The 27767-nt window shown below is 46.1% G+C and overlaps 1 protein-coding gene and 1 pseudogene across 2 annotated transcripts in view; one reads left to right on the top strand and one right to left on the bottom strand.

The window, feature by feature from the left end:
- The window catches only part of LOC124595931 (zinc finger protein 395), a 518499-nt gene that overhangs the window by 242632 nt on the left and 248100 nt on the right, over positions 1–27767 (top strand). The gene's annotated exons all lie outside the window — the stretch shown is intronic.
- On the bottom strand, positions 7349–7466 carry LOC124597670 (annotated as a pseudogene).

Here is a 27767-nt window from a genome sequence, read left to right as displayed (position 1 = left end):
TTTCAGTTTCAGTCCGTTAGGTGATACTTGACATCACAGAAAAACGTGACAAGGAAGTCCAAAAGGCTGTATTTTTATTGTTTTATAAATTGCTACCAGGGATTGAAATACATCGTTAAAAACCGGGTAGAATCGGGATAAACTGATTGATTTGGTAATCCTGATTGTCAAGTCACTTCTTATATTATGATTTCCGTGCGACAGTTGATTATATAAGAGCAGATTAACGATGACGCCACACGTCAATTACGTATTGGTATACAGTGATGTCCGCCTCTGTAGCTGAGTGGTCAGCGTGGGTGCCTGCCACGCGGCGGACCCGGTTTCGAATCTCGGTACTGCCAGGGGTTTTTACATGGTGAGAGGACTGGAGTGGGATGCACTCAGCCTCCTGATTCCATACCAGCTCCAAGTGACGCTATTGACAGAGGGTGATACGGCGGTCGGTCGGGCCCGATTGGGTTGTCTTTAAACAGAGCGACGGTTCTTATCATACCCACTGATGAGCCAAAGCGTTATGACGCTGTAAGGAAAGTATACAACGAAGGAAAAACGAAATTAACGCCGACGGTACGAACTTCAAATGGGGAAATCCCTTGACTTAACGCAAATTTGAAAAAGGACAGATTACTGTGGTCGAGTGTCTCGAGAAAACGCGAAACTGTTCGCGTTTGCAGGCTACCGTGTCATTGTAGGGAGAAGTTTCGATTTCACTGACTTTCATTGGGCAGTTCGAATCAAAGATACCTGTGTAGTGATGGCTGTATGGAGCACTACTGCCAATGATTGGCAGACAACAGCGAATCGGCAACAATTTCCTTTATTGAAATATAAGCTGTCGATTCGCTGTTGCCTGCAAATCATCTGCGAGGGTATCACAGGCAAAAATGTGCAGCCACTCCTCTGCAGGCCTCTGGACTTTGAACTGTCTAGTGACATCCAGCAAAGTAGAAACGTCCGTTTAATAATGGCGTCAGTGACACAGTATAAACCCAAAACGATTATAATGAAACTGGCATTGGCAGTAAAATCCTTCGCCTTATGCTGGTGAGAGAAATTATTACGAACGCCCGTTTAATAGCCTGTTGATTCACCTTTGGAACGCAATTCAGCAAAGATACTTTCTGGGGGACAGCGTCAAAAATTTGGTATGTCCAAGCAGTTAAAGGCAATGACTTTCATGTGCTTTCGACAAGCCAAGAAATTTTGGCCAGGTCGAACAATCCCTCCGTGGTAGCTTCTTTATGTGCTGAAGGTGGATTACTGTAATTACTCTTGTGGTAATTTGGAAGGAATAAAACGTTCTCAAAGTGTTACATTTAACTCTATTACTTCCTTTCGTTCTACCATTCTTACGGCAGGTCCCTATAAAACAACGGCCCCTTACGACGTACTTTACTTTAATGTATGTCAGCATTCTTCGAAGAATGAAAAAAGTAGCATAATTTGGAACAACAGAAGTGTGATAGGATGAACGTAGAAATATGTGCGATTCTAGTTTTGACATCGTAATTTTGAGAAGGGCGTGAGACAAAGAAAGCCATACAGAAAACTCTGCTGCTCTGGCTGAAATAACACGCCCTTCCACGAAAATATGTAGGTTGTATGAAAGAAATTACCACTAACGACTGCGACGTGGAATTGCTGAACAGAACTTCCACTCGTTGATTTTCACGGAAATAAAGTAAACGTCTAGCAGAAACATGTTCTATTTCTCCCGAAAGTTTTTCGCTGTGTTTGAAACCACCATTAATGACCAGTTTGTGGACTTCTTACATTCAACATTATCATTTTCTTTAGGCCTTTGTCCCGCTTCAGCGCGGGGTCGGCCTTGTTACTATAGATTTGGTAATGTTAGCGTCAGTGGGTGGCCGGATGTCGCCACCCCGAACCCCCCAGAGACGGGATCAGTATACCCCACCTGTCTGCGTCTACTGTAAGCCATGAAATACTGCGAACGTTTTCAAATGTCTGCGAGTCGTGTAACTGAGGCGCAGCGTGGGGACCAGCCCGGTATTCACCTAACGAGATGTGGAAAACCGCTTAAAAACTACATCCAGGCTGGCCGGCATACCGGCCCTCGTCGTTAATCGGCCTGGCGGAGTCAATCTGGGGCCGGCGCGCCTACCAGAGTCCAGGAAGCAGCGCATTAGCGCTCTCGGCTACCCTGGCGGGTCTATGGACTTCTTATATTAAACTTATATTATACTGGCAGAAGTAAGGCTGTGAGTACCGGGCGTGAGTCGTGCTTCGGTAGCTCAGTTTGTAGAGCACTTGTCCGCGAAAGGCAAAGGTCCCGAGTTCGAGTCTCGGTCGGGCACACAGTTTTAATCTGCCAGGAAGTTTCATATCAGCGCACACTCCGCTGCAGAGTGAAAATCTCATTCTGGACTTCTTATATTGTTCACGTGTTTTCTAAATAGACTCTATTACGCCATGCAAAGTAATAGTAAACAATTCTTGCGTAAATTTGCTATGCAGAGTTCGTAGTTACACACAGACGCGACAGGATCGCGCTTCTCAATGTTCACCCGTATATTCATGGTGGTACGTATATACGACAGTATTTTGTACTGTTCTACGAGCAGATTAATATTTATCGTCGAAATACTCATTGTAGTTGCAAAAGAGTTCATGACAACGCTATTATTGGCAAAAATTGGACCGGAGTGTGAGAAACAAAGATGCATTTAGTGCGTCGTTCGAAGAGAGTGGCCCTTGCAAGTTACAAGTTGGAAGTTATCGTGGGAGTCAAGATATGAGAAATCCAAATATGAAAGTGTGGTTTCACATCCTTTCAGTAGAGATCTGTAAAAGGGAATCAAGTTTGTACAAAATGTACACAAATCCGAGTATTACCGCCAGCCAACGAAAATCCCCCCGCTGCACCCCTCCGGACCATTTTGTAAAGTTTCCATCCCGTCTGCGTTTCTCTCTGAATTTCATAAAAAAAATGTGTAGCTGCACAACAAATTAAAATTATCACTGGAGAAAATAAATTACAAATTGCACACGTTTACAGAGAATGGTGTTACAACAACTTATTGGCATACTTTGCGAGCCGGAGCCCTTGGAAGGAGGGGCGGGGGCAGGGGAGAGGTTGCCTCCCCCTGGTACAGCGAGAGACAGAATACCATGTACATCACGCTACAGCCCCTATCAAGAATGCGTTTGAAATTGTGTTACTGGGTCGTCCTCAAAAGTTATTGATAATTTCAGTATCGTCAGCCGACGAACAGTCTGATACTAGACCCAACGAAGAAATCTACAGTGTTCCAGCTTCCCTTTTGTTAATGATTGAGTCCGGGAGGTACGACCCCACAGTGGATAAGAATGGTCCTCGACAAATTGCTACCTGTGAATTTTCTGCGACTCACATCGTACAAGAGCCTCCACTCCAGTCGTCAGCCAGCAGCTCCTGAAGACCCTGATAAATCAATATAAACTAGCAGCCACAAAGGACTTGTCGAACCCGAGCTGTGTAGAATCTTTGCTAAATCTTTGGAAAAAAGCTAGATGTTTCCCATCCATCCATTCCTTCTTATCTTCTGTTGTTTGGTTTGATGCATTGTTATTACTCGAAATCTGTAAAAGCAATTTTTCCGCTTCAGCTGCAGCCGCATTTACTGAACGCTAAACACTGGACTCGCATTCGGGTGGACGACGGTTCAACCCCGCGTCCGGCCTTCCTGATTTAGGTTTTCCGTGATTTCCCTAAATCGCTCCAGGCAAATGCCGGGATGGTTCCTTTGAAAGGGCACGACCGACTTCCTTCCCCGTCTTTCCCAAATCCGATGAGACCAATGACCTCGCTGTCTGGCCTCCTTCCCCAAACAACCCAACCCAACCTACCTCTGTCCTATTGTCGCTTCCGTACTGAACACTAAGTCCTCGGAGAAGACTACATACTGTGTTCCTGGCAAGGCCCAGGTCCACTTCCTTTTTCATTGTCATTTTTGGCTTGTGGGTGACTTGTTCCATTAGCGTAGCGCGCACCGCACTAGCTTGAGAGAGAGGCAGGTGATTGGTCCCATAAGACCTTACCACAAATTTCCAATTTTCCAAGAGGCAGGTGAGCCAGACCTGGATCGAACGCGCGCGGCGCATTGGCGACTGTGAGTGCGGATTTTAGGTGGTAACACACAATCGTTTAGATAAATGGTGGACTGGTCCACAATTTCTGCTCAGATTATACGGCGTACAGAGTGTTAAAATTCGGTCACACACACAGTTCACAGATAGATGGCGCACACGACTTCACTCTCTCAGATAAGTGACGACTGCCGCGACAGGAAGGGCATCCGGCCGCGAAGTCAAATAAAATAAGTTTTCCAAATCTTCAGTACAGCGGACGCCGTACTAGACGGAATCAACGCTGAGGGTGAGGAATACAGATGAAGATTTTTCGATTTGTGGATGACATGGCTTCAGGTATGTTGAACTGCTTTTAGCACTAGCGTCTAGAGTGTGATTTCTGTATCAGCGATGTTCCAGAGCTTTTCAGACAAATCTCCTTTTCATAGTCGTTCGTGATTTCACATCTTTGTTCTTTATCATACAGTTCCAAAGTGCTAAACATTGGTATTTAAAAAATGAGAAACTTCAGAAGTTCACCAGTAATGTTCCATTGAGACACGATCGCGTCCTTTTTCGCAGTTCCGGGTATTATACTGAGGCTACATAAGTCATGGGATAGCGGTATGCAGATGGCGCTAGTATCGCATACGCAACGTATAAAAGGGGAGTGCATTGGCGGAGTTTTCATTTATACTCGAGTGGTTTATCTGAAAGGGCTTCCGAATTGATAGTGTCTGCACGACGGGAATTCACACACTTTGAACGCGGAATGGTAGTTGGCGCTAGACTAGTGGGACATTCCATTTCGGAAATCGCTAGGCAGTTCAGTATTCTGAGATCCACAGTGTCAAAAATGTGCCGAGAATACCAAATTTTAGGCATTACTTCTCACCACGAACAACGAAATGGCCGACGGCCGTAACTTTACGACCGAGGGCAGCGGCGTTTGTGTAGAGTTGTGCTAACAGAGAAGCAGCACTGCGTGAAATAACCGCAGAAGCCAATGTGGGATGTACGACGAACGTGTCCGTTAGGACAGTGCGGCGAAATGTCTCGTTAATGGGCTATGGCAGCAGACGACCGACGCGAGTACCTTTGCTGACAGCACCACATCGCCTGCAGCGCCTCTCCTGGGTTTGTGACGGTCTAGGTTGGACCCTAGACGACTGGAAAACCGTGGCCTGGTCAGATGACTCCCAGTATCAGTTGGTAAGAGCTGATGGTAGGCTACGAGTGTGGCGTAGACCCCGCGAAGCGATGGTCACAAGTTAACAACAACACACTGTCCAAGCTGGTCGTAGCCGAGCGGTCTAGGGCGCTGCTTTCATGGACTGTGCGGCTGATCCCGGCGGAGGTTCGAGTCCTCCCTCGGGCATGGGCGTGTGTGTTTGTCCTTAGGATAATTTAGGTTAAGTAGTGTATAAGCTTTGGGACTGATGACCTTAGCAGTTAAGTTCCACGCCCGCATCTCGTGGTCGTGCGGTAGCGTTCTCGCTTCCCACGCCCGGGTTCCCGGGTTCGATTCCCGGCGGGGTCAGGGATTTTCTCTGCCTCGTGATGGCTGGGTGTTGTGTGATGTCCTTAGGTTAGTTAGGTTTAAGTAGTTCTAAGTTCTAGGGGACTGATGACCTAAGATGTTAAGTCCCATAGTGCTCAGAGAGTTAAGTTCCATAAGATTTCACACACACAAGCTGGTCGTGTTTGTTTAACGATGAGGGGTGTGTTTACATGAAATGAACTGGGTCCTCTGGTCCAACTGAACCCTTAATTGGCTAGAAATCCATATCTTCGGCTACTTGTGACCATTTGCAGCTGTTCGTGTACTTAATGCTATGAATGACAGTGCACCATGTCACCGGGCCACAACTGTTCGCGACTGTCTTTGAAGGACATTCTGTGCATTTCTATCGAATGATTTGGCCACCTAGATCGCCCAACCTGAATCCCATCGAATATATGTGGGACTTAATCGAGAGTTCAGTTCGTGCACAAAATCCTGCATCGGCAGCACGTTCGCCGTTATGGACAGCTGTAGAGGCAGTATGGCTCAGTATTTCTATAGGAGACTTCCAACGACATCTTGAGTCCACGGCACGTCACGTTGCTGCGCTACGGCGTGCAAAAGGAGATCCGACACGATATACATGACTTTTTTCACTTCAGTGTACGCTGTCACATTTAAAGAGAGCTGGCAGTCAATTTGCCAGGTGTAGATTTGCATTCCGTTACAGTCACTCAGTGTTTACACCTGCTAAAGCGATTTGCCAGTTTCTGATCAGCAAAAAGAAAACAGCAAGGAAGAAACTCGAGATCAAAGAACGGGGAATATTCCACTCCCACAGCCATGAGCAGACAGTCCCAGTGCGCGCTAGTGTATTTTTTTTAAGAGCTGCGGTTAGCAGGCGTTCCGGGAAGCGCCGCTGCGCTGTCAGTACATTAGCCCGCTGCTCGCTGCCTGGTGCCTGGTGCCTGCAGCCTGACCAGCGGCACGTGCGGTAATGGCCCGCCGCCTAAGTCTCTGGCTGCGCAGTGCGCACGTATCCTCCTGCTGGGAAGTCGGAGCGGTCGCTTATGTGCTGTGTAGCGGATGCGCTGCTGTGCCGCTGACACCTGATGTTTTTATTGCTTTTGAACAGGTAAGCGCTAAGATTCTTACTGTGCAAAGCAAGGCAATGTTAGAAGACCGATACGTTCATTGGGTATCAGCCTTGTCACAGCATTCTAAATGAAATGTTCCGATGTAAGAGCCGCCTTTGTATCTGTTTAGTATCACTGCCCCACGCCAGAGTTCAGTAAACGTGGGGCTCATCATGAGCTCAGGTTTTGAAGGTACCGTGACTCAAGGACGAGCTATCCTTCAAAATTACTTCTATAAATTAACAATTTACCGTCCGCACGTTTCGTACAAATTTATTCGCTTGTCGCCGGCCGCTTGTCACCTTTCCGCTGATAACAAGCTTCAAACACATTGACTTTTGCGCGCTATCATTTTCCCGAAATCCTCTATCTTGCCGTATCGTTCCACAAACTCGAATTTTCTTTTCAAGTAACTTCTCTGCAAGTTCTAAAAGCACTCCGTATTCAGGCCACGAGTGGCCTACCGGGAACATCCGACCTCCGTGTCATCATCGGTGGAGGATGCGGATAGGAGGGGCGTGGGGTCAGCACACCGCTCTCCCGGTCGATATGATGGTATTCTTGACCGAAGCCGCTACTATTCGGTCGAGTAGCTCCTCAATTGGCATCACGAGGCTGAGTGCACCCCGAAAAATGGCAACAGCGCATGGCGGCCCGGATGGTCACCCATCCAAGTGCCGGCCACGCCCGACAGCGCTTAACTTCGGTGATCTCACGGGAACCGGTGTATCTACTGCGGCAAGGCTGTTGCCTCTGCAAGTTCTACACTGTTATAATAATTATCCATGCAGAGGTGATGCCACTTTCCATCAGAAGGTGTCAATAGTTCCATCACTGTCTTTGCTAAAGGCTGTCCAGCGCCGGAATATATCTTGAATGAGGAAATGTATCCCGTACTCGAGTCACACAGCATCCGAATGAGTAGGCTATGCCGTATTTCTTAATTTTCGACGGATTGTAAACTTTAAAATTTAACCGTCCACGCCGCGGTATCATTCCTTCATCAATTGAGATTTTTTGACGTAGATTAAACGTTTCTTTAAACTTTTTGGAAAAATAAACAATTACGAATTGCACTTTGACAAGCCGGTCGGCAATATCCGGTTTATTGCTGCTGTCGGAAAAAATGTAATAATGATAATATTTGTCTGAATCGGCTGCGGTACATCGTTTTGCGAAATATCGGTGTGTGTATGAACGGATTCGTTGACCAATAATCAAAGATCCTTACTTTTTTTACAATTCCCATAAGGATAGGAAACCCAAACCATTTTCTAAGTTCGGGTCCCGTAACGTTGACAAATTTGGCATTTTTTAAATCCACTTTCCTTCTAACGCAATTCCGACTGTAGAACTTGTTGGTTTCGTTGCTAGTATATTCAAATAGATCGTTCCTAATATATAATTCTACGATATCCTCGACGCTCTGTGTATCTTTGGGAAATATGCTTGGACCCGGAGATCCTTCAAATTTATTATTGGTCCTCGGTAAATCAAAGTCTTACCACTGTGCACTGTCTTCTCCGTCTGATTCAAAATGATTCAAATGGCTCTGAGGTCATCAGCCCCCTAAAAATTAGAACTACTTGAACCTAACTAACGTAAGGACATCACACACATCCATACCCGAGGCAGGATTCGAACCTGCGACCGTAGCGATCGCGCGGCTCCAGACTGGAGCGCCGAGAACCGCTCGGCCACAACGTCCGGCTCGTCTGATTCAGCCAAATCAGTTGGCAACCGTAGCGTTCGCCGAATTCTTCTTGGACGTATTTCACTATCTTCCGGCGATTCTGCTTCACTTTCTTTTTTATATATATCCAATGTCTTCTTCCCAATCGGCCAAGTCGTCCGGAACGTCAGACAAGGAAATTTAAAAACTCAGTTTGCAGAGCAGTTCCGGAAAAAGTAACACACACAGTAAACGCTAGTACCACCAAACGAATCAAAAGGCGACTCACGCCAGAACTTATCGATAGTGAAAATTACTGGACAACAGGTAAGGTAGTATTAACTATGTCCTTGTCTTCTTGACAAGGGAGACAGCACAATTCCACGCAGAATTTAAGAAAAAATTCTACCTCTGTTCACAAGTTTACTTGCTAATTTAATGCCAACTGCTTCCTTAATAACAGTATCCCAATAGTTGAAAGTGCATGCCAGAACCCCAGTGTTGTTATTTTCCTTGGGAAGAATGATCATTAATATCGGTATGTACACTCCAAAATTGCTTTAATTTCAAAAAATGGTTCAAATGGCTCTGAGCACTATGGGACTCAACTGCTGAGGTCATTAGTCCCCTAGAACTTAGAACTAGTTAAACCTAACTAACCTAAGGACATCACACACATCCATGCCCGAGGCAGGATTCGAACTTGCGACCGTAGCGGTCTTGCGGTTCCAGACTGCAGCGCCTTTAACCGCACGGCCGCTTTAATTTCACCAACATCACAGAATTAGGATTGGGGGGGGGGGGGGGAGGGGAGAATGTTTCTCGTGTCGCATTATAGCGAAAATATTTAAATGCCCACATAGAAAGAAGACTTTTCTGTCATACTCGGCGCAGGTGGAACACTTTTTATGATAACTCGCACTAGCAGTGATGCGCAGACTGGTGGATGAAACCGGCAGTCCCTGTGGTCGATGAGGCGGAGTACATGAAGTGAACGACTAGCCTGGAGCAAAGTCCAGAGCGTAGCCAAAGTCGTTGTAAGCCGTGCGCAAACAGTCCAGGCAGCGATCCGAATCGACAAACGTAAACACGGACAAGGCAGTCGCTCTATCAATGGAGGGACTCGCGGTATTTACGGACTCTGTCGCGTCAGTGGAAGCGCATATGTGCCATACCGGAGCCAAGCTGCCGCCGTGGTATGAAGCCTTATTATCTCTGCTCTTTCCTGCATATCGATACTCGGGCTGGATGGGGAAGCCGAATCACTGTGCACTGAATAGACCAGACAAAGCAGAACAGATGCTACAGTTCGTGAGGACACGGAATACTTTTACCATTCCGTGTGTTTCCCAACGCGGCTACCCTATGATCACTCCCGTTATTCCTCAAGTGTGATGGCGTCCATACGTTTACTGTCCAGAGCGACACCTTCCAGCAGCTTTAGAAACAAAAATTCGAGGAAACTGTTATCAGGGAGGGAAGAAAGAGGTTTCAATCAATCATTCATGGACAGTGCCGTCTGTGACCGTGTGTATTCATTAGAACTATTGTTGAACAAGACCCTGCTTTCTCTGACGGGGGAAGTTCCTAGAAGGTCACTTCGAACAAGTAACGAACTAACTGTAGGATTCAGAAGGATATTGATTGAATAGACGCAGTTTTTGACGTCACTAAATTTGAAGAAATTTTCGCTTCGTGTTTCTGTCATCATCCTGTTGCGGTATACGTTATCCCAGCACTGTTCTTCTTCTTCTTGTTCTTCTTCACTTCTCGTACTAAGCCTTTTCCTGGTACTGCGTCTATCCCTTCTTTTTGTTCCTAGACGTCTTCGGACTACCGGATTAGAATTTGTGAAAGCAGTCTGCTGCTGTCCATTTTTGTGACACGTTCACTCCAGTTTCTTCTGTTGTCTTCAATTTTGTTTCTCACATTAATATGTTTAATTCCTTCCTAACGCGGCTCTTTCTTAATCTGTCTACAATAGTACAGCTTTTGCTAGCCGTACTAAATCTCAAGTCAGCTGCGTGGATCTTACTTCGTCGTCTGTAAGCCACCCACTACTCAGTTCCTTAGAGTAGGGTGGGGACGGTCATTACTTAGTAATTTTTTGTGTCTTGTTTCTGTTTATCGTTCCACATATGTTTCGATATTTTGCTTTGAGTATCAGTGTCAATTCCCCCTTTTCCTGTTCTACCCACGTGCGGTTCGCGGGAAAAACGATTTCCGGTAAACCTCCGTGTGGGGTCGAATCCCTCTGATTTTATCTTTACGGTCTTTTCGCGAAATATACATATGAGGAAGCAGTATGTTGGTTGACTCTTTTAGGAATGTACGCTCTAGCAACTCTAACAGTAGACCATAGTGTGATGCAAAACGCCTCTTTCATCGTCTGCCTCTGGAGTTGCCTGAGCATCCCTGTGACGCTTTCGCGGTTAGTAAATGAACCAGTATCGAGAAGTGCTGCTCTTCTTTGGATCTTCTCTATTTCTTGGATCTATCATAACTATTCCGCGACTGGGTTCCCATACCTACTGATGTGTGGTGACGTGGAATTATTTAGACAGTCATCTCTGTATTTAATGAATTTGATTGGAATCCTAGTGAACCCACGGTCCGAGTCACCTAATAACTTTTCTGTGGCGCGTTTAACAGCAGCGTCTTCTCGCTGATCCAGAACCGATTCAGTAGGGGCGGGAATAATACGAGACGGCAAGAAATCAGCCGAGTGCCGCTATCGCGGGTCCATAGTGGGAGGTGGGAGGTGTTGCCTATGCAAGACGCGCGCTTCATAACGAGGCTAACGGTCGCGGAGACTTCCCGTTTCGATTACGCTCGCTCCGTCTCAGCCGGGCGGGCAACTGGTGCGCCGCGCCGCGCCGCGCCCGCCCCCAGCACGTGCCGCCGGCCGCTGCCGCTGTTCCTCACGCACTGCTCTCCCGATGTCGGCGCATTGTGCTCTGCCTAACAGCACCGGGCTTTCCACTCTGTTTACCTCCGCGCCGATTCCGCGTATTTGTGTTCTTTCTCGGCCGACTATTGTAGCGGCTGTCGCGGGCAGAACGCGAGTGCATTCGGTGCGTCATCTGTGTAACTCCCCATCCGTTAGCCTCTGGAGATGTGTACAGTCGCTTCTTATTAGCGCTACTACTCTGCTTCCTGCCCCATCTGTGCTCAGCTCGCGTGTTCGGCTCGGAGCTGACTTTCTCTGCTCACTCCTTCTTTGCCCAATAGTTCCGCCACGTAGGAGACCAGTGTACCGTGTTTCTGTCCCTCCTAAATTACTGGGCCGATTTCAACCATACTTGGTGTGCGTATCCGTTGCTGTTAGGCAACAATCGCTGTAGGGGTAATAACCACCTGCCTATCATACGAGGGTAATCCCAAAAGTAAGGTCTCCTTTTTTTTTTATAAGTACATAGGCCCGTTTATTTCAACGATGATATACGTCAGTTTACAGCTTGAACATTTAGCTATTTTTCGACATAATCACCATTTCTGTCGATGCATTTACGTAGACGCTGTGGTAGTTTTTGTATGCCCGTGTCATACCAGCTCGCCGCCATGCTGTTCGTCATGAATTTCGGGCCGACCAGCTGCAAACTCTCTACACCACTTACGAACATTTTTGACATCAGTGCACGACTCACCTTACACATCAGTCAATTGGCGGTGAATTTCAATCTGCGCAGTGCTCTTCACGATCATCCAGGCCGCCATGCGCTGTTGCCATTTTTCAGGGTGCACTCAGCCTCGTGACACCAATTGAGGAGCTACTCGACCGAATAGTAGCATAACCACCGAGAGAGCGGTGTGCTGGCCCCACGTCCCTCCTATCCGCATCCTCCACTGAGGATGACACGGCGGCCGGATGGTCCCGGGAGGCCACTCGTGGCCTGAAGACGGAGTGCAGTGCCCTTTGCGTTCAAAATCCGAATAACTGCGCGCAATTCGCACTTGGTGGTAACGTCCAACGGGAGCTCCATTCTCAACGGCTGCCAAGGCAAGACTTGAGCGCCTCAGCACGGCGTGCGCATGTTTACACACAGTGCGTGAAGCACTCTTCATAACAGTGTGACCAACTGCCACGCAAACAGAGTTCTGTACTTATAAAAAAATAGGAGAGCTTACTTTTGGGATTACCCTCGTACATCATAAACAATGAGATGAGTGAAAAACTGCAGCATTGTACATGACTTTTAAGTTCATTACTTTTTTACTGCTAACTCTGTTAGCAACATATTTCGCAGACAGTATCCACATATGCCGCTGAATGTACCTACACAACTGTGTCATTGTACGAAACTTAGTTCACGAGGTATGGCATCATAAACACTGAGATGTGTGAAGAAATTCCGTATCAAACATGAAGTTTCTTAAGACATTTAGTCTTTACTACTAAAACACTCCTCTAGTCGACTCAACTTAAGGAAATCCCTCGCAACGCTTTTGACAGCTTTCAAGAGTGAAGCGCAAACGGCTATAGCCGGAAACAATAACCGTCTATATAGTTCTGGAGAGGCGTTGCCGTACAGTCGTTAATAAAATCGCGTTGTAGACACACGACGCAGCTGCGCTCAGCGTACAGAAAGTGTCTGGGATATTATACTACAAAGCAGATCTCACTTTCTGTTTCCGTTTCTAATAGAAAACTGGGAAACTTATTACCCGGGCAATGCTAGGTTTGTCTGCTAGCGTATGGATATTCTTTACCCGCCCAGATAACTCGTCGCTTCCGGCCGGCCGAAGTGGCCGTGCGGTTAAAGGCGCTGCAGTCTGGAACCGCAAGACCGCTACGGTCGCAGGTTCGAATCCTGCCTCGGGCATGGATGTTTGTGATGTCCTTAGGTTTAACTAGTTCTAAGTTCTAGGGGACTAATGACCTCAGCAGTTGAGTCCCATAGTGCTCAGAGCCATTTGAACCATTTTCTTGAACTCGTCGCTTCCGATATTCGGGGAGGTACGCCGGCCCCGATCGAATCAGCCCGGCGGATTAACGGCGAGGGGCATTGTTCCGTCCAGCCTGGATGTAGATTTTTTGTCGATTTACCACATTCGACTTGGTGAACAGCTGCCTGATACCCACGTCCTGAGTCAGTAACACTATTTCCAAGCATTTTGAAAACGTTATCACACCTGCACGTGGATAACTCTAAACGTAAACAAATGGGGTGGTGACTGGATGGGCATCCACCCACCCTCTACCACTAACACAGCCAAATCCAGATTAACACACCGGCCCCCGGCAGATACGGGATAACCACAAAAAGAAAGAGAAGACGAAGAAGGTACAGGTATGTTATGATTTGCACGTTTTCGCAGGGAATATTTTATTCTTAGCATCAAGATACAGTGGCAGTTTGTACGACGACCTCGGACAATAGTGTCAGAATAGCTGTTTTTTTTTTCGTTGCTGTAGTGTCATTCAAGATGACCTCTTTACTACACTCTATCGAGTTCTAAGATTCACTAATCCATTCATTATATTAGATTGCCCTGTAATCATGCTTACATGCCGCATTTACGTATCGTACATTACACTACATTCTTTCCTTCTTGAGCATATCTCCACTAAATTGGTTTCTATTTTCGACGATGAATCTTCCACATGAATAAGCTTACTAATTCCTCAATATAACCTTTGCACACGCGTATTTCGTAGTATGAAAAAGGCTGCAACGTCATTTACGATCATTTTTTTAAACATCAACAGCTGAACAGACTGGCAATATAATCTAATTCAAACTACGAAATTAATATTTTCCCTCCACTGAAAATAAATCTTCTGCACTGGCGGCCATTGTGGCCGCGCTGTTCTAGGCGCTTCAGTCCGTAACCGCACTGCTGCTACGGTCGCAGGTTCGAATCCTGCCTCGGGCATGGATGCGGGTGATGTCCTTAGGTTAGTTAGGTTTAAGTAGTTCTAAGTCTAGGGGACTGATGACCTCAGATGTTAAGTCCCATAGTGATCAGAGCCAATTGAACCACAAACACGCAGCATACGACGCTGCGGTCGGCAACGCTTATATAAGACAAGGGTCTGGCGCAGTTGTTAGATTGGTTACTGCTGCTAAAATGGCAGATTATCAAGATTTAAGTGAATCTGAACGCGGTGTCTTAATCGGCGCACGAGCGATGGGACACAGTATCTTCGAGGTAGCGATGAAGTGGGGATTTTCCTTACGACCATTTCACGAGTGTACCGTGAATATCAAGAATCCGGAAACACATCAAATCTTCGATATCGCTGCGGCCGGGAAAAGATTCTGCAAGAACGGGACCCACGACGATTGAAAAGAATCGTTCAACGACACGGAAGTGCAGCCCTTCCGCAAAATGCTGAAATTTCAATGCTGGGCCATCAACAAGACTCAGCGAGCGAACCATTCAACGAAACATCATCAACATGGGCTTCCAGAGCCGAAGGCCCACTCGTGTACCCTTGATAACTGCACGACCCAAAGCTTTACGCCTCGCCTGAGCCCGCCAACACCGACATTGGACTGTTGATGTCTGGAAACATGTTGCTGCTCATGTAATTCTTCATGGTATTTTTTATTTTACTATTACATAGTCGTATTAATAGTCGCAGGAGACGAGAACAAAAGGGCGAAATCTTCTCGTGGTCGCTTGCCGTCCGACCGGCAAGGTGATGGACTGCTCCGAACGAAGTATATGAGGCCGCGTTGCTCTGTCAACGTAAAAAATAAATATTTTGTAATTATTTCACAAATCATAATGTAGGAAAATTCGCTTATCATCTTTTAAAATAAATCTTTAGCTTCGTACGCCACTGCGGCATTCAGCGTGGAATGTAGGAGAAAAACTGGTGCACCAGTGTTACCAGTAGCGTCAAACTATTCTGAAAGCAGCAGGATTACATTTGTGAAGAAAGTCAAAGTATCACTTGACTGGCAAACGAAATAAATCTGCAAGTGCTGACAAAACTGTCTCACAAGTGTCACGAGAATCCATCATCATTCCAGATTCGCTCAGCACACTTGTGGGATGGTCGGAGCCGGAGGCGCAGTAACCGGTTCAGAGACGGGGAGTAGCAACAGAGGTCGGGGTCGGGCCGGTTTGCTTGCGGTGTGAGTGCGGGCGTCCCTGCTGCCGGGTCCGTCACAGTGGTGTACGTGCCAGCACGCAACTCGGCCGCGAAGCGCGCCTGTCGCAACAGACAGGCAGCTTTTGAGCAGTTTCGTTTGGACCTACAGCTAGTGTTGGACTTCTTTTGTGCGTCTAAGTGATGAAGTAAACGAGTAGCGTGAATGGGATGACACAACTAGGCACTGCTCACTTCAGATGTTTACATCTAAGTGGCTACCTTCCTTCGATCAATTTTGTGGCCAAACGAGACAACTCGGCGATTAAATACTGCACATATATTACGCAGAAACGTTTATTGAAATTCGGCTGCTTCTGTGAGGAAATTAATCATTCCAAGAAACTGTATTTTAAATTAGTGATTAATAAAGTACTACTACCTACGAATATTGCACATTCTCATGTGCATAGCAACACACCATAATGAAATGAAGATCAAAGTTCGAAACTTTATACAACTGCACCGCATCTATAGATGTAGTGTTTTCTCAAAAACAATGATTCCGGATAACAGAAGTGGATAATTATATCATTCTCGAGCGGATAGGCACTTGGTGCAGGGAGTGACAACTGACCCTTAACATAGACAAATGTAATGTATTGCGAATACATAGAAAGAAGGATCCTTTATTGTATGATTATATGATAGGGGAACAAACACTGGTAGTAGTTACTTCTGTAAAATATCTGGGAGTATGCGTACGGAACGATTTGAAGTGGAACGATCGTATAAAATTAATTGTTGGTAAGGCGGGTACCAGGTTGAGATTCATTGGGAGAGTCCTTAGAAAATGTAGTCCATCAACAAAGCAGGTGGCTTACAAAACACTCGTTCGACCTATACTTGAATATTGCTCATCGGTGTGGGATCCGTACCAGGTCGGGTTGACGGAGGAGATGGCGAAGATTCAAAGAAGAGCAGCGCGTTTCGTCACAGGGTTATTTGGTAAGCGTGATAGCGTTACGAAGGTGTTTAGCAAACTCAAGCGGCAGACTGCAAGAGAGCCGCTCTGCATCGCGGTGTAGCTTGCTGTCCAGGTTTCGGGAGGGTGCATTTCTGGATGAGGTATCGAATATATTGCTTCGCCCTACTTATACCTCCCGAGGTGATCACGAATGTAAAATTAGAGAGATTCGAGCGCGCACTGAGGCTTTCCGGCAGTCGTTCTTCCCGCGAACCATACGCGACTGGAACAGGAAAGGGAGACAGTGACAGTGGCACGTAAAGTGCCCTCCGCCACACACCGTTGGGTGGCTTGCGGAGTATAAATGTAGATGTAGAAGTGTGCACGATCTAAAACCGTATAAATTAGATCCTGCACATTGGCGATCGTGCCATAGACAGTAACACTTGGTGCGCAATTTCTACGCGGTCAAGTCACCTTAATGTGACCACCGCCTATGTTCGACGTCAACGTGCAATAACCAGTCACAGATGGCAGCACCAGTAGTGGAGTGTACATAAAGGGTGTCAGGGGGACGAGGAAAACAGTCCAGGCGTTGCCGTAATGCGGAAACGGAGAGATTTACCTTACGTCCAAAAGGATATGATTAGTGGCATTCGGGCCAAGGATGGAGGCATTTCCGAAACGGCTAAGTTTTTTAACTGTTCGCGTGCCGCTGTGCTTTGCATGGTAAAATCGCGCAACCCAAAACCGGCCCCGAGGCAAATGTACACCATGGCCCACGGATGATAGGGGTGTACGGGAGAATAGACGGGCAACTGTTGAGCAACCAACCGCCCCGATGAACTAAGGGGCTATCATCAGTGTCTGCTCTACGGCCGTTCAATGAACTTTGCTGCTTTTGCAGCAGGCACCTGTTTCGTGCACCCATTCTGACAGCTGTTCATCAGCGAGGATGGCTGGGATTTGAACGCCAAAACCGCAACTGAACGTCCATTGAGCTGCGACAGGTGACCTTTCCAGATGATTCACGTTTTGTGGTCCGTCGGACGGCCGTTGACGTGTGCGGCATGAAACGTCTGAAAGTAAACACAATTTTTGGAAGCGTCCAGGCCGGAGGGTATCCGCTGGATGATCTCTTCATTCCGGAAGGCACAACGGATCAACGCATGTATGCATCTATCCTAGGGGACATGCAGTCTATTTTTACTCAGCATGGTGGCATCTGCCAGCTGAACAGTAGAACGTGTCTCAAAGTTCGCTGTGTACGGATGAGTTCGTCGTAATTCGCTGACCACAGAAATCCCGGATTTAATACCAGCCGAGAATCCGTGAAACCACCTCCATAAGGCTGTTCGCGCCGTGGATGCTCAGTCAAGAAACCTAGCGCATCTGGCCAGGCACTGCAGTCGGCGCGGCCCCGCATCCTTGTCAATACCTTTCAGAACGTCCTTGACCCTCTACTTGCACGTTTCGCAGCGATCCGCACTGCAAATGTGGTTGTGCAGGGTTTCGACACGTGGTCACATTAATGTGACTGGACAGCTTCTTTGACGAGGATGGTATACTAGCATTCACATCCGTTGTAGGGAGTCACTGTTTTTGGGAAAACACTACAGCCAGTGTAATGATATAGATTATTATATGTTGACGTTCCTTTATTTAAAGTGTTTTGTTATGCTCTTTAGAGCGAGCAACTCTCGTAACTAGTCGTGTTCAATAAAGCACTAAATTACTACCTGGTGGAATGACATTTTTATTCCGATTTATCGAGTTTGTGGTTCCCACCGTGGAGTAGGAGTAATCGATCAGCTCCTCCTACGTTGATTTAGTCTCTCCAGGGACTTTCTTCAATAACAGCGAGAAAATACCCAGTCATTCGCTTCTAAGTTAAAATTAAAGGTCAACAAGGAAAGAGAACTTTAACAACGTTGGTCCCTTCCTCGTTCTATAAGATTAGATATACAACAACGTGATCGCTGTCGTTTTAATGTTGTGCTATTTAATTACAACGTTCCCGGTATATGTTAAACAGAAAGAATTAAGATAACAGTATGTACAGACAAGCGAATGCGTCGTACGAACTATTCTTTGGGCGTAAATAAACACCACTGTAAGAGAATGAGCTCACAGGAAAACTGTAATAGAACAACTAGCGTAGTTTACCGGAGAAGCTGTGAGAAACTCCCAAATATTCCTTGTTTAAAATGGAGAGTGGCAGTCATCTCTAACGTATAATTCGTTCTAAATACAGTGTATAAAGACGTAGACTGGTTTTCTACGTTGTCAGGTATTAACACTCCACCGCAACGAGGTAACGTGGTCAGGGGCGTCTTGTCACGGTTCGCGCGGCTCCCCCTGTCGGAGGTTCGAGTCCTCCCTCGGGCATTGGCGTGTGTGTGTCGTCCTTAGCGTAAGTTAGGTTAAGTTAGATTAATTAGTGTGTAAGCCTAGGGACCGATGACCTCAGCGGTTTGGTCCCATAGTCGTTACCACAAATTTCCAAATTTTCCACCGCAACGAGCATTGACTGCTATAGAAGCAAATCAAAGGTAGCATGTCTCGTGTCAGTGGCTGTCAAATGTTGGCGTGTTGTTTGAAAGTTAAATATACCCGAGACGATAAACACGCTAAGCACAACGCTGTGCTACTACTGAAACAGAGATTTTAAGATTCTGTTGTTAGCCAACCAGGTGGTCTGCCTCTTTGCTGTTATACTACGTGTACCTCCTGTAAAATCGTAATTGGTCTGAGAATAGTTTATGCAAGTTGGTCTGCCAGTGGGATACAGTTTTCCTGACAATGGACAGATGACAGCCGTGAGCAACTTGCGTTCCTAGTGAGTCAATTCTACATCTACATTTATACTCCGCAAGCCACCCAACGGTGTGTGGCGGAGGGCACTTTACGTGCCACTGTCATTACCTCCTTTTCCATGGTAAATCGCCTACAAACCACATTCAAGTCGGTCGGTATAGCAAACCAACGACCGCGCGGATTAGATTCGGATCCGGCTCACTTCACTGTCTCTCCAGCTAGCGCACTATGCGTTTGTTTTACAATCAGTTCAACCCTCTCCCTTTTAAATAATCCAAGGAAAATCACAAAAATTGTAGAACAACTCGGATTCCACTTCTGCATGAAAGGAATTACCTCTTATCACTGCGCTTAGCTATCAATTAATCACGTAAAACCTTCTCGAGCACACTCTTAGGAGGTTGCACGATCTCCTCGACATCCCACCTTCGTTTGTTAAGTTCTTTGTTCTCTTTATCGTCTGTCCTCACCTAATTATCTGTCCCAACTTTATCTTAGGTCACCAGATTCTACTTTTCAACTTATCTCTTATTCTACAACAATGTGGACTTATCTTCACAAACACACTGTCTCACTGACACAATAATCTTTGTTCAACGAGAGATCTCTATATGCAGTTTCGTCGCCGACCATCTTACAGTGTGGTAACGTACATCTACATCTATATTTATACTCTGCAAGCCACCCAACGGTGTTTGGCGGAGGGCACTTTACCTGCCACTGTCATTACCTCCCTTTCCTGTTCCAGTCGCGTATGGTTCGCGGGAAGAACGACTGCCGGAAAGCCTCCGTGCGCGCTCGAATCTCTCTAATTTTATATTAGTGATCTCCTCGGGAGGTATAAGTAGGGGGAAGCAACATATTCGATACCTCGTCCAGAAACGCACCCGCTCGAAACCTGGTGAGCAAGCTACACCGCGATGCAGAGCGCCTCTTGCAGAGTCTGCCACTTGAGTTTATTAAACATCTCCGTAACGCTATCACGGTTACCAAATAACCCTGTGACGAAACGCGCCGCTCATCTTTGGATCTTCTCTATCTCCTCCGTCAACCCGATCTGGTACGGATCCCACACTGATGAGCAATACTCAAGTATAGGTCGAACGAGTATTTTGTAAGCCACCTCCTTTGTTGATGGACTACATTTTCTAAGGACTCTCCCAATGAATCTCAACCTGGCACCCGCCTTACCAACAATTAATTTTATATGATCGTTCTACTTCAAATCGTTCCGTACGCATACTCCCAGATATTTTACAGAAGTAGCTGCTACCAGTGTTTGTTCCGCTATCATATAATCATACAATAAAGGATCCTTCTTTCTATGTATTCGCAATACATTACATTTGTCTATGTTAAGGGTCAGTTGCCACTCCCTGCACCAAGTGCCTATCCGCTGTAGATCTTCCTGCATTTCGCTACAATTTTCTAATGCTGCAACTTCTCTGTATACTACAGCATCATCCGCGAAAAGCCGCATGGGACACTATCTCCTAGGTCATTTATATATATTGTGAAAAGCAATGGTCCCATAACACTCCCCTGTGGCACACCAGAGGTTACTTTAACGTCTGTAGACGTCTCTCCATTGAGAACAACATGCTGTGTTCTGTTTGCTAAAAGGTCTTCAATGCAGCTACACATCTGGTCTGATATTCCGAAGGCCCGTAGTTTATCAGGCAACAGGGTAATGGAAAGATGAGTGTGGCCCCAGGTACTGTAACGGAGTCAGCGACAGGTGACGCAAGGGCTTGCGACACGCTAGCGGCCAGCGGCTAGCGGCCAGCGGCCGGCACGTCGAGCCGCGGCGACCTTCCGCCGGAAGACGGCCAGCTGAGGCACGGCTTTCGCCAGCAAGTGGGCCAATGCCGGCGCGTGGCACCCGGCCATTCCCACGGACGCGCCACCGCACATTGCGTGCCCACCGCCGGCCGCTTCACAATTGTCCCGTGTACCGTGTGCCGTGTGCTGCCAGGCAGTCCCTCGGCCGTATTCAGCCATTGGCGTTACGTGCAGGCCAGATCCGCGATTGGATTCAGGCTGTCCTTGCAGACAGAACTCAACACGTCGTTCCCAATGGAACAAAATTGACAAATATAAAGGTAATTTCACGACTAATGCTGGGAAATCTGAGTGGGATGTTACTACTTACAGTGACTCTGAGACTATTCGCAGATAATTCAGTTGTCTCAAGGATGCTAGCAACTTCAAAAGACGGCAGCGAATTGCAGGAATACCTGCAGAGGACGTATGATTGGTGCACGGATTGACAGTTGACCCTGAACGTAAATTAATGGTAACAATTTGTGCATCAGTAGGAGAAGGAAAAAGTCCACTACTGTACAATTACACTGTTGCTGTGGTCTTCAGTCCAGAGACTGGTTTGATGCAGCTCTCCATGCTACTCTATCCTGTGCAAGCTTCTTCTGTATTCATCTCTTGGTCTCCCTCTACGATTTTTACCCTCTACGTTGCCCTCCAATACTAAATTGGTGATCCCTTGGTGCCTCAGAATATGCCCTACCAAGCGATCCCTTCTTCTAGCCAAATTGTGCCAGAAATTTCTCTTCTCCCCAGTTCTATTCAATACCTCCTCATTAGTTATGTGATCTACCCTTCTAATCCTCAGCATTCTTCTGTAGCACCACATTCTATTCTCTTGTCCAAACTATTTATCGTCCATGTTTCACGTCCATACATGGCTACACTCCATACAAATACCTTCAGAAACAACTTCCTGACACTTAAATCTATACTCGATGTTAACAAATTTCTCTTCTTCAGAAACGCTTTCATTGCCATTGCCAGTCTAAATTTTATATCCTCTCTACTTCGACCATCATCAGTTATTTTGCTCCCCAAATAGCAAAACTTATTTACTAATTTAAGCCTCTCATTTCCTAATCTAATTCCCGCACCATCACCCGATTTAATTCGACTACATTCCATTATCCTCGTTTTGCTTCTGTTGATGTACATACTATATCCTCCTTTCACTGTCCATTCCGTTCAGCTGCTCTTCCAAGTGCTTTGCTGTCTCTGACAGAATTACAATGTCATCGACGAACCTCAATGTTTTTATTTCTTCTCCATGGATTTTAATTCCTATGCCGAATTTTTCTTTTGTTTCCTTCACTGCTTGCTCAATATACAGATTGAATAACATCGGGGATAGGCTACAACCCTGTCTCGCTCCTTTCCCAACCACTGCTTCCCTTTCATACCCCTCGACTCTTATAACTGCCATCTGGTTTCTGTACAAATTGTAAATAGCCTTTGGCCCCCTGTATTTTACCCCTGCCACCTTCAGAATCTGAAAGAGAGTATTCCAGTCAGCATTGTCAAAAGCTTTCTCTAAGTCTACAAATGCTAGAAACGTAGGTTTGCCTTTCCTTAATCTATTTTCTGAGATAAGTGGTAGGGTCAGTATTGCCTCACGTGTTCCAGCATTTCTACGGAATCCAAACTGATCTTCCGCGAGGTCGGCTTCTACCAGTTTTGCCATTCGTCTGTAAAGAATTCGTGTTAGTATTTTGCAGCCGTGGCTTATTAAACTGATAGTTCGGTAATTTTCACATCTGTCAACACCTGCGTCTTCTACCTTTGTTATATGCATTAGTCACCTGCGCCCCTTTTTTTTGTTTCAGTCGCTTGGGACTTTGCGCTGGGCGACAGATTCGCGAGAAACGCAAGCTACGTAAAGGTCCCGTATGCTGGAAGGACTGGGGCAGCTCTACGTGCCCTTGTTACATAGGAACCATTACCGGCATGTAGTGGCTGGCACGGCTTTCTACAGATGAACTGCCAATGTATTTGCGTCGGTCTCGCTCATTTCTTTCAGCGGGCATATTTTTGAGTAGCGATCTCGACCGCGCTGCGTTCGTGAAAGTAGCTGGCGACAAGTAGCGCTGGCGCAGGCGGAGGCCGTGCCGCGCCGGGCGTTGAGGCAGCGCGTCAGCTGTGCGCCGCTGCGGACTGTGCCGGCCGCGGCAGGATGCGGGCAGCGGCCGCGGAGCCGCTTCCGGAGCGCCGCCGTCCTCTCGCGCGCCGCTGCCACGTCTTTGGCCGCCACACCTCCTCCCACATTACTTTCCACATCGCGGGAAAACATCGCTTCCGAGGATTTTATCCTTCTTCTTCTTGCGTTACGGCCTCTGTAGGACCACGGATAGCCCCTTCGTGGACTGCATTTTCCTCTTCTTCTCCCAGAACCTCTTCATTCTTTCTGTTCTCCTCTCCCGCTCTTCTTCCGAGATCTTCAGTTTCCGTTTCTCCTGGCGGCTCCACTGGTGACATTCTAATCTTTTTCTGTATTCTTCTCTGTCATTGATCTCCGGCATATTTGTCGGTGTATATTTGTTCCTCCAATTTTCCTTTCCTTCGACCTTGATCCCCAATTCCAACCAGTCCTTCCGAAGTTCAACAATCCACTTGGTTCCTGTCTTTCCCCTTGTCCTCCCTGTTGTTTCCCACACTCTCTTCGTCATTCTGTCCATACTCATCCTAACGACATGCCCAGCAAACCTTGCCCTTTTGAGTCTGATTTTCCCGGATATTGTTCTCATGTTCCGGTACAATTCTTTCCTAGGTCTTCGCATCCACCTCTTTTGGGACCTAGTATTTTTCTCAGTATTTTTCTCTCTTCTTTCTCTAGTTGTTCTACCCCATTTCTTCCTAGTGTCATCGTCTCAGCAGCATATAATACTGCATTCCTTACTGTTGCCTTGTAGTGGCTTATCTTTGCCTCTGTGAATATATTATTTTTATTGTATAACTCTCTCGTCATCCAGAAGGCTGACCTCATCTTCTTTATCCTCTCTGTTATTCCCTCCTTGCTCCTGTTCCTTCCTGTTATAAATTCTCCCAGGTATTTAAATTTGTCCACCATTTTCACAGTGCCTTCCGGTGTTTCCCAGGATTTTATCCCCAAATATCCCTCGCAGTTGGTCGGACGTGCTTGGTACGGCGCCTACCGCTAAGATTTGTAGTTCCATCTCTTTCTTTCTTTCTTTCTCTCTCTCTGCACCGATGAGCTTTGTGGTTCTCTCTCTCTCTCTTTCTCTCTCTCTATCTTTCTCTCTCTCTCTTTTCTCTTTCCTCCTTTCTCTTTCCTCCTTTCTCTCTGTCCACTTCTGTCGTTTGCTTGTCAGTAGAGTTGCGCTCTTCCAAAACTACGGTTGGGTAGTTGTGGCACGCTACGCAAATGACGCAGTAAATGTAGGATTACCAGTACCGTTGGAATCATTGGCAGGTAAAGAAACATACGAGTTCGACGAAGTACTGAAACGATGGTTGATATGTTTGTTTTTTGTCGCCGCTTTTTTATTTTCGTTTTTGTTCAGTAAACATCGTTTTCTAGCGCTATGCGATAAATTTGTATTTTGTTCTTTATTTTTACTGCAACATCCCTGTGACTTAGGAAGTCAGGATTATAAAACAGATAAGAGACAATGAACACGTGCCCGTGCTTAAGACAATATCAAATATACAATCACACGACTTAAAAGATGAGCCACGGAGATTTCAGTACCCTACAAACATAAATTACGATCTAAAGGTGATTTTAAAAGGTGGCACAGACTTTTTTTTAAGGCTATAATTTGCAATATGAAAGTGATTTACAAGGACAGCAATTCGTTACGAACCCAAATAACACAAGGAACACAAGTTAATTAATACAATTTATTCACAAGCAAATTTAAAAAAAAAACTTTTTTTCGCCTATACATGACAGGTTAAATGTCTACCAAACGGGCAGTGACGCCAGGCTGCCCTGGGAAAAAGGTGGCTTAACTTAAAATGCCGGAAGCAGCAGACCAGCCGTCCAAAACAACACCTAAACACCGCGGCCCAGCCGGGAGTCACTTCCCATTAGACGACACGTCACAGCTTCTGTGCACCGAAGCAGAACGTGGCGCCGCTCCCACACACCCCCAACTCGCAGATAACTGGAACACGAACAGACCGCAGAAAACACGGCAAACACCAACCAAACAGCAATTACTATAAATTAAGACATCAATAAACAACAATATAAATGAAGAACCAATAAATGCTTTCAATAGAAGCGACAAGTTTTACAGCAATATCAATGCTGTAAAACATTTAAACTAAGAACTGTACACAAATCCAATGCTGAAAATATAGTATCAGACCTTTACACTCTCATAGTTGGCCAAACAATATTTCCACGTATGATTAAGGCCGACAATGTGTACAAAGATGAAATGGAAAAAAATTCAAGATAATATCACTTTATTCAAATGCACAACTTCACAACGATACTAGGTTTTGCGCACTTTAATTTGGTTGCGTAGGTCTACAATGTAGCTGCCAGTTGTGTAAGCTTGGTATGCAGAAAATTACAACTAGACTATGACCTAATATCTTCAATACCTTACAGTTACTACGTCATTCGGGAACACTGATTTTTTAAAGGAAGTAGTGACTGGTGTTCTCCATGCGGTCACACACCTTGCCGGCTGCTCTTACTTCAGCAACACGTTCGTTAGGGCTACCAACCAACAAGTACACTCGCTGCAAAACGAAGGCACCAAAATGACTTACACCTTCGTGGTACGAGATGGTCTCGAGGGATGGGTCTCTCCGGGTAATCAGGCACCAAGGCAATGCGACGAGCAGCGCCCGGAGTTGACATCAGGCAGGTCCACCACAAACTCGCGACCGTCCTGCAAGGTAGACCGGGCGCGCAGCTGCTGACCGAGCCCGCGTGTTTTCCTCTTTCGTCCCCGCGAGCACGTCCTTCCGCCTCGTAGAGTGTCCGATCCCAACTGCCGCGACGGCAAACAGCCCCCAGATCACAACAGGGGCAAATATCGTAGTACAGCCGGGTAATCGATAGTCGCGCCAGAGAGATGGTGTGCCAGAAAAGGCGCACCACGGCTCAATCCCCTTGTTTTACGTTACAAAATCAACAATTTTCGAATAAAACTTGAATTCAACGTTGACAGCTTCAATTTTTGTTTAAATACTATTGTTTTTAAGTAGCACACAGGAGGATAACTATATAGGACGTGAATATTGCCTAGGTTACGCTGCCCGTTCTATATCCTCCCTCAGTTTCTACACGGTTTGCCGCTTCCAGTTTTTAGGGGAATCTAGTATGACAGTGATCGCACGTGTAAAGAAAGTGATCGTTATAAGGTGATGCCTGATAAGTATGCATCACACCTAATGTACAGGTAATACGGATACGACCTTAAGTGACAAAAGCTTCTAGCAAAATTACCGTAGTTTGCGCGTGCTTATGACAGTTTACGGTAGGTTACGGTGGTTTTACAACTCTTCTTACTAGACTGATCAAAAGCGAGAACTCTAGAGGGTCACACGCACCCCTATCCAGATTACACAAATGTTCCATTTTAGAGGGCATTAAGCCATGCACAACAGTTCCTTGAAACAGCACATGATCAAATAGAATCGTTTGTCAGTAGTGATCAGTTGGTATGTAGGCGGTAAAACTCGAGGTACCTACCACTAGCTAAAGAAAAAATTTCGGAAAGTAGCGTAGAAAAGTGTCTGTCGGACCCTGGTAAGAGTAGCAACATTTTCAAAAGACCGAGGGAGAACCTGCGACCAATGTCCACGTGTAGGCGGTGCCGTTGTAAACGGAGAGTCGACCCATGACCTCAGTCGAGCCTAAAGTTACCCTAAGTTCTCTACCATTTCTCATGGTATCTATAGCACTCGCAGTACAGCGCTTACGGCGACGATGTTACTCTCACCGCCTTCGACAAGAGGCTGCCGAGATGCTAGACCCTTAACTCAGAAGAGGGATATCGTAGTTTATAGCTCACACATCTACCCGAGAACAGCGTGTAATGTTATGTGAGCCTCATTGCACTTGTCTTAACTTATTTGTGCCTAATTTTATTCTGTGAAGCTCAGTAATTTATGTAAATACTATATATGTAAATTTGATTCAAAAAGTACTGGAAGTGAAGTGTAGCGCAGCTGGACAGCAAGAAACTCGTTAGAGCGCAATTCCCGCAACGTTAGTCGTAGTGAACCTTTGAGTATGGACTCAAAAAAGACGATTGATTTATTTGAAAAAAAGAGGACTGTTAATCTGTATCTTGTGGAAAGAGGACGTGTTGCTAGGCCGTCGCTCAGAACGTATTGTTACATTTAATGAAAATTGCTATTTTAGTGATAAAACCGAGTAAAGTATGTGTAAGAGTTGCCAAGCATTCATGTATACAAATTTTCTGGAAGTGAAGAAATATCTTGTTTTTGGAAAAGGAGGTGAACTTCATTGCCGTCGCCGGCTATCAATCGACAGAATTGTAAGTGTACAAAGTTCACTAAAACACAGGAAAGGAAAAGCATTCTCTGTAGTTTTCATTCAATACGTAACAACCTCTCATCATTGCTTAATTGTAGTAATTTGATTATGTTCGTGTATAATAGTATGGTGCCGAACTCCACTGACCAATTTTGATGCAACAGGACGTGTAGTTTGAAGGAAGTTTGTGTGCCAAGCAATCTTCTTTACTCACGAAAAGCAGATTGCTGTTTGATCTTACTTACTTTCA

This window comes from Schistocerca americana, chromosome 2 (assembly GCF_021461395.2).
Source record: "Schistocerca americana isolate TAMUIC-IGC-003095 chromosome 2, iqSchAmer2.1, whole genome shotgun sequence".
NCBI classification, from domain to species: domain Eukaryota; kingdom Metazoa; phylum Arthropoda; class Insecta; order Orthoptera; family Acrididae; genus Schistocerca; species Schistocerca americana.
Note: the sequence above shows the minus strand (reverse complement) of the source record. Positions and strands in the feature narration are given on the sequence as shown.